This window comes from Parasteatoda tepidariorum, chromosome 1 (genome assembly GCF_043381705.1).
Source record: "Parasteatoda tepidariorum isolate YZ-2023 chromosome 1, CAS_Ptep_4.0, whole genome shotgun sequence".
NCBI classification, from domain to species: Eukaryota; Metazoa; Arthropoda; class Arachnida; order Araneae; family Theridiidae; genus Parasteatoda; species Parasteatoda tepidariorum.
Genome location: NC_092204.1, coordinates 75,800,352 through 75,806,351, shown reverse-complemented (window position 1 = coordinate 75,806,351; position 6,000 = coordinate 75,800,352). Strand labels below are relative to the sequence as shown.

The window sequence follows — 6,000 nt, the reverse complement described above, 5'->3', positions numbered from 1 at the left end:
TATATATATATATATATATATATATATATAACAAATAACAAGGTGAAACAATTAACAATTAAAAATATCCGGACTTATAACGTATGTCACTTTACTTGTCAAGTGTCATAACTTACGTAAATCGAAATCTTTCAACATCTGTGCAAGTTTGTTAAATCTACAGCTTTTTTTCCCATTCTTTCTGCTTATGTCTCACTAAAACAGTTAATCACAATTCTTTATTTTTTTTCTTCTTTGCGATAGTTAAGGCTGTTATAATTTAAGCGTATTTGTCCTTTTCTCCGACCTCGACCCGTTAAGAAATAGTAATAAGGTCGCGTTAATTAATTTTAAGAAGCATATTTATTCAGATTTCAAAATTTATAATTGTAGATGAGGTGTTAATTATGTTTGGGTTGTTAAATTTTCTATCAGGTGAATGTTTGTTACCCAATGCAAGGCGTAACATCTGAGTTATTCTATATTTAAGGAGTAAATTCATATATTAGCGATGCTGTTTAGGATTGATTCCACTGAAGACAATTTAAAATTTAATAAAAATCCTTATCTTCACCCCTCATTAAAACAGTTTAAAATTATCTAAAACACTTTACACACTTTTGTTAATTATGTTTGGGTTGTTAAATTTTTTATCAGGTGAATGTTTTTTACCCATTGCAAGGCGTAACATCTGAGTTATTCTATTTTTGAGGAGTAAATTCATATATTAGCGATGCTGTTTAGGATTAATTCCGCTGAAGACAATTTAAAATTTAATAAAAATCCTTATCTTCACCCCTCATTAAAACAGTTTAAAATTATCTAAAACACTTTACACACTTTTGTTAATTATGTTTGGGTTGTTAAAGTTTTTATCAGGTGAATGTTTTTTACCCATTGCAAGGCGTAACATTTAAGTTAATCTATTTTTAAGGAGTAAATTTATATATTAGCGATGCTGTTTAGGATTAATTCCACTGAAGACAATTTAATATTTAATAAAATTCCTTGTTTCGACCTCTCATTAAAACAGTTTAAAAGTATCTAAAACACTTTGCACTAATGATTAAATTTCCGCAAATAACAATTTTCGGAAAAATATTTTGTATTTATCATCGTATTTTTGTCATAGAATTCAGTATATTTTAGACAAAAATATAACGTGATTCGTCAAAAGTCCTCCATTGATATTATATATTTCACCTTCTTACGATGAAAAAAATTTTTTTTTTCTTCCTTGAGAACTATAATATTTCAATTATTGTAGTCCATAACTTATATTTTTGAATTATACGCTACATTTTAAGGATATTTTCAGTACAATAGCATAATTTATTCAAGATACTGGATAATTGTTTTAGAGAATAACCAGTCCCAGTTCTTAAATAAATGCATTTTAACTTTTTTTGATGACAGCGATAATTAATTTTATAATTTAATTTAATAAAATACAGGTTAATTTAAAAAAATTTCATGAGTTAGTGATATCAGAAAAGAAAACAATTTTGTTTTTTAGTTTATTCTCTAAAAAAATCTGGAGTGGTATCTAAACAATCAGGCTTTTCATTCGATTGCAAATTAAGATCTCATATGTAAATTTTTTTTTGATACCTATCGTTATTTATTTGAATTTTAATGCCGCTCAGTCAATTTTAGTTTCAGAAAATACCTAAATATTTATCGAAAAAAAGCTAAACATCAAACTGTTTTTTAATTTTTTAAAAGTTTGTGTACACTACGGGTAAATGGACATATTCTTCTCTTCCAGGCAAAGAGCCAATCAGTTCACTTTTGTCTCTACCCCCTAAATAAACTTCAGCTTTTTATTTTGAGATTCTTAAAATATTTTGAGAACTGTTATAGATAATTTCTGGATTTTCAATTTCATTTCAAATAAAACTTCTTTTATTTAGTTAAAAGGGATTTAGTAATTATGATAATAAATAATTGAAAAAATTATATGATAAATCAAGCAAAAAGAGTGCTAATTTTTCAGCTTTTATTTTGATAACTTTTCTGTTAGAAGAATATTTCTTGCCAAAAAATATATTTTTACGGACATAAAATTAAAAGCACGTATTTTGTAACAATTATTAAATGATTGCATCTTTGAAAAGAGCATTTATTTTTTTAACATTTTGCCCATTTTTTAATTTACTAATGACGCAAAATGTTCTATGAATAAAATATTTTTCCTGTATTTGATATAAACGTAAGATAAAAAGAGATCAATAAGATAAAAAGCAATCAAAAAGATAAAACACAATCAATAAACCTCATGTTGGTAACTTTTTAGCAAAATTTACTTTTTATTAACATTTGAATTATTAATAAGAAATAAAATTTTACTAAATGGTTTGCTAATTCCGGCGATACGAATAATATCATGCATAAATTAAATAATATAATGTAATTATGGAAATCTACTGAGAATTAGCTTTGTTAAAAATGCTTTTCTATATAATACTGTGGAAAAAAATTCCTTTTTTCTTTTTGAATATAATATATAATTCATGGTTTTTGTAGAAGAAGTATTGAAGAATATCAAAATATTTATAGAGGAAGTATATAAGAAATGTTTACAGAAAAATAAGTTGTATTTCTTTTGCTAAGAACAAAATAGTTAAATACATACTGTTGAAAATAATAAATATGTTGGGATCTAGAAAAAATTAAAATTACAATATCTATGTTTCACAATATTCATCACAATATCAATGTTTCCCGTCAAAATTCTAAGATTGATAAAATTTACTTAATGCAAGAATATAGTAATGCCGATAATTAAATGATACTTAAATTACTAATAAGTTTTGATTTTTTTTCGTTTCCCTAGAATTCCTAATTACAAAATTTAAGAGAATTAAATAGCTGAACAAATTAAGACCCATTTGTAATTTTTTTTTCTACTAACTAAAAAAACACAAAACTAATAGTGAAAACAAAGAATGATCTTAATAATAAGTATTACTGCGTTAAAGATAAGAATTATTTGCATGATAATTCTATGCATCATAAGTGTTATTTTTCAAAATAATTAAAATTAAATTATGGTTTCCTCTTTTCAATTAACTAAAAACAAAAACGAAATTAAGATAAAAACAAACAAAAAAATCTTTATAATAAGGATTATTGCTTTAAAGATAAGTACTATGAGCATAATAGTTCTGTGGGTCATAAGTGTTATTTTTCTTAATAATTTCAATAAAATTATGGTTTAAAATAATTCAGTAGATGTAAAATTATTTCTCTTAACTTTGTAAAGAAAAGTTGTTTAGTATTGTTTATATGCTGAAATGTAAAAGTTGACCCACTCTTTTACACGTTAAGCAGCATTTAACACAAACTAATTAGCGTGTAACATGTAAAAGGAATTTAATTTTGGAGAATAACTTGTTAAATCACATAGATTATTTCACATAACTGCAGAAAAATATGAGCGAAATTTCAACTTTTTTGAAGTTAATGGAATAATATGTTAAGTAATCTTTAACGTCTTAATTTCCGAAAGAACCTTTAACCTTTTTAATTTCCGAAATCCTGAAACATGCCATAGGTAATCTACTCCAAATATAAAATATTGATTTAATCGACCAAATCTTAGAATAATACAGTTTTCAAAAGTAGAGATGCTTTGTTAAGAGTTTATCTGGCGTTTTTATACTTTTAAAAAACTAACTTTCGCAATTTCATTAAAAAAGTAACTTAACATGTTTAACCATAAAGCTCTTCAGTTGCAACATTTATTCTATTATTCCTTACAAATGAAAACAAGCAATGATCCCGGAAATAATCTTTAGGGAATATATTACGCTTTGGCAAAAAAGAAAAATGAATTTTATCACTTTATCTGGAAAAAAACATGTTTATTTACTAATTATTCTACTTACGTCGATATTTCCAATTACACCTTCTGTTAATTAATATGTTAGTGTTCTGATTAAGTTATAAATGATCGAGTTTAAAAGTATTCATGTTGTATCAACCAACAATCAATCATCTTTGACATTTTTTCAATATTATTTCACTTTTGCAATATGATGATGTAGTTAACCTGATTTAGTTAACTAACTTGATAGGTTTGTAAGAAAAATACAATTTTCAAGCAATATTTATGATGATATTATTGAGAAGTTTTTAGGTTAAATTTTTTTTAAAAATTTCTATTTTTGAGGAGTAAATTCATANACGTCGATATTTCCAATTACACCTTCTGTTAATTAATATGTTAGTGTTCTGATTAAGTTATAAATGATCGAGTTTAAAAGTATTCATGTTGTATCAACCAACAATCAATCATCTTTGACATTTTTTCAATATTATTTCACTTTTGCAATATGATGATGTAGTTAACCTGATTTAGTTAACTAACTTGATAGGTTTGTAAGAAAAATACAATTTTCAAGCAATATTTATGATGATATTATTGAGAAGTTTTTAGGTTAAATTTTTTTTTAAAATTTTCCTTTTCCTTTTTCCTTAATTTAAATTTTTAATAAATCAAAAGTAAATATCAAGGAAACTGAACAATGTTAAAATTTTTTTTACGGCATCATGATAAATTATATTAAATTACAGTTTTCTTTTATATTAGATGTTTACAAATAAAGGGTATTAAATTGAGTTTTTAATAAGTTGAATTAACCTACTCAATAAAAGATTTCAGAAGTTAATTTTTATTCGACAAAAATGTTTCTGGAAATCTCAGAGAACTTCATTCAATATCACGTTTTCGATACATCGAGGAACATTTTTTTATATATATTTTCGCATTGACGCCGATTTAGTTTAAGAGTATAACGTAACTACCACTACAGCTTTTAAATTTCCATTCACTAGTATATAAAGCATATTAACTTGATTCAATCCTCAACTCTTTTTCAAGTCACCACAGCTTTTCCGCACCATGGCAATGTGCCATTTTTCTCCCCACTTCAACTTTAGCATTATGCTTATCACCACAAGGTTTCACCTCAACGATCTTTACTTCATGATGAAGGGGCAAAGGGCCATCTTGGCCTCAGGGACCCCGACCAACCAACAAGACCAGACCAGACCAGACTTGATTCAATGAGGAAGTACCTTTTGGTAAATTAGGTTGACATTTTATTTTATAATCGTCGTTGAACAGCCGACCCAAATTTTGAGTTTACGGGTACTAATATTCAACTCCAGAGTCTTGCAATTTTGAACCCAATCCAGAAGGCAAGGGAACTATTGGATTAAATATTGGCAGAAATTTTACCTTCGTATAAGACTTTTTGATGGAACTATCCGCATTTGCGCTACATGGATAGGAGAATTACGAAAACATTCTCATGGTTAGCCTGACGGCAATGGAACACTAACCCATGATCCGTCTACCACAGATAATATTTTTTTCGTCATCACTGTGGTCGGCTCAAGCCGGGTGTAGAATTCGAATTTTAACCATCGCTGGGATTCGAACCAGGTTCACCTCATTGATAGGCGGGAGCTCCATCCCCTGAACCACCACGGCTCAACGGTTGTCATTGTCGCTTGTCTAGCCCCACATGGTTGACTCGCGGAGGTGATCTGAATACGCCTGCCTTGACCAACACGCCTACCTCGAATGAAACGCCCACTTTGATTGGAACACGTCTAGAACAATGATGATTCGCAGTGAACAGTTGACTTACTATTGAACAGTTGTTTATCACGTTGTTGCCACTCACTCTCGATTACACACGAGATTGCCAATTTCAACACCAGAGCAATTTTTACCAACAACCGTGATCCTAATACAGCTCTCACGACCAACGCTCAAAAGCCGATGATCTTATTACAGTTCTCCCAACACTTAATATATTCTTGGTATTTAATATTTATAGTGGTAGTTACACCACATTACTCCTCCTCCAGAATTTTATCTGTGACAGAATTCGATGAACAAATACCACTAGTTGATTTATGCTATTTTTTATTTTATTTATTTATATTTTTTTCCCCTCATAATATTTTTTCTTCATTTTTGTTTTATTTATATCATTTCGTTCACTA

At 27.7% G+C, this 6,000-nt stretch overlaps 2 protein-coding genes across 2 annotated transcripts in view; one reads left to right on the top strand and one right to left on the bottom strand.

Moving 5' to 3' along the window:
- LOC107436297 (terminal nucleotidyltransferase 5C) overlaps window positions 1–6,000 on the top strand; it is a 159,832-nt gene that overhangs the window by 5,480 nt on the left and 148,352 nt on the right. The window lies entirely within an intron of this gene.
- Window positions 1–6,000, bottom strand: part of LOC107436292 (intermembrane lipid transfer protein VPS13A) — a 154,551-nt gene that overhangs the window by 140,114 nt on the left and 8,437 nt on the right. The window lies entirely within an intron of this gene.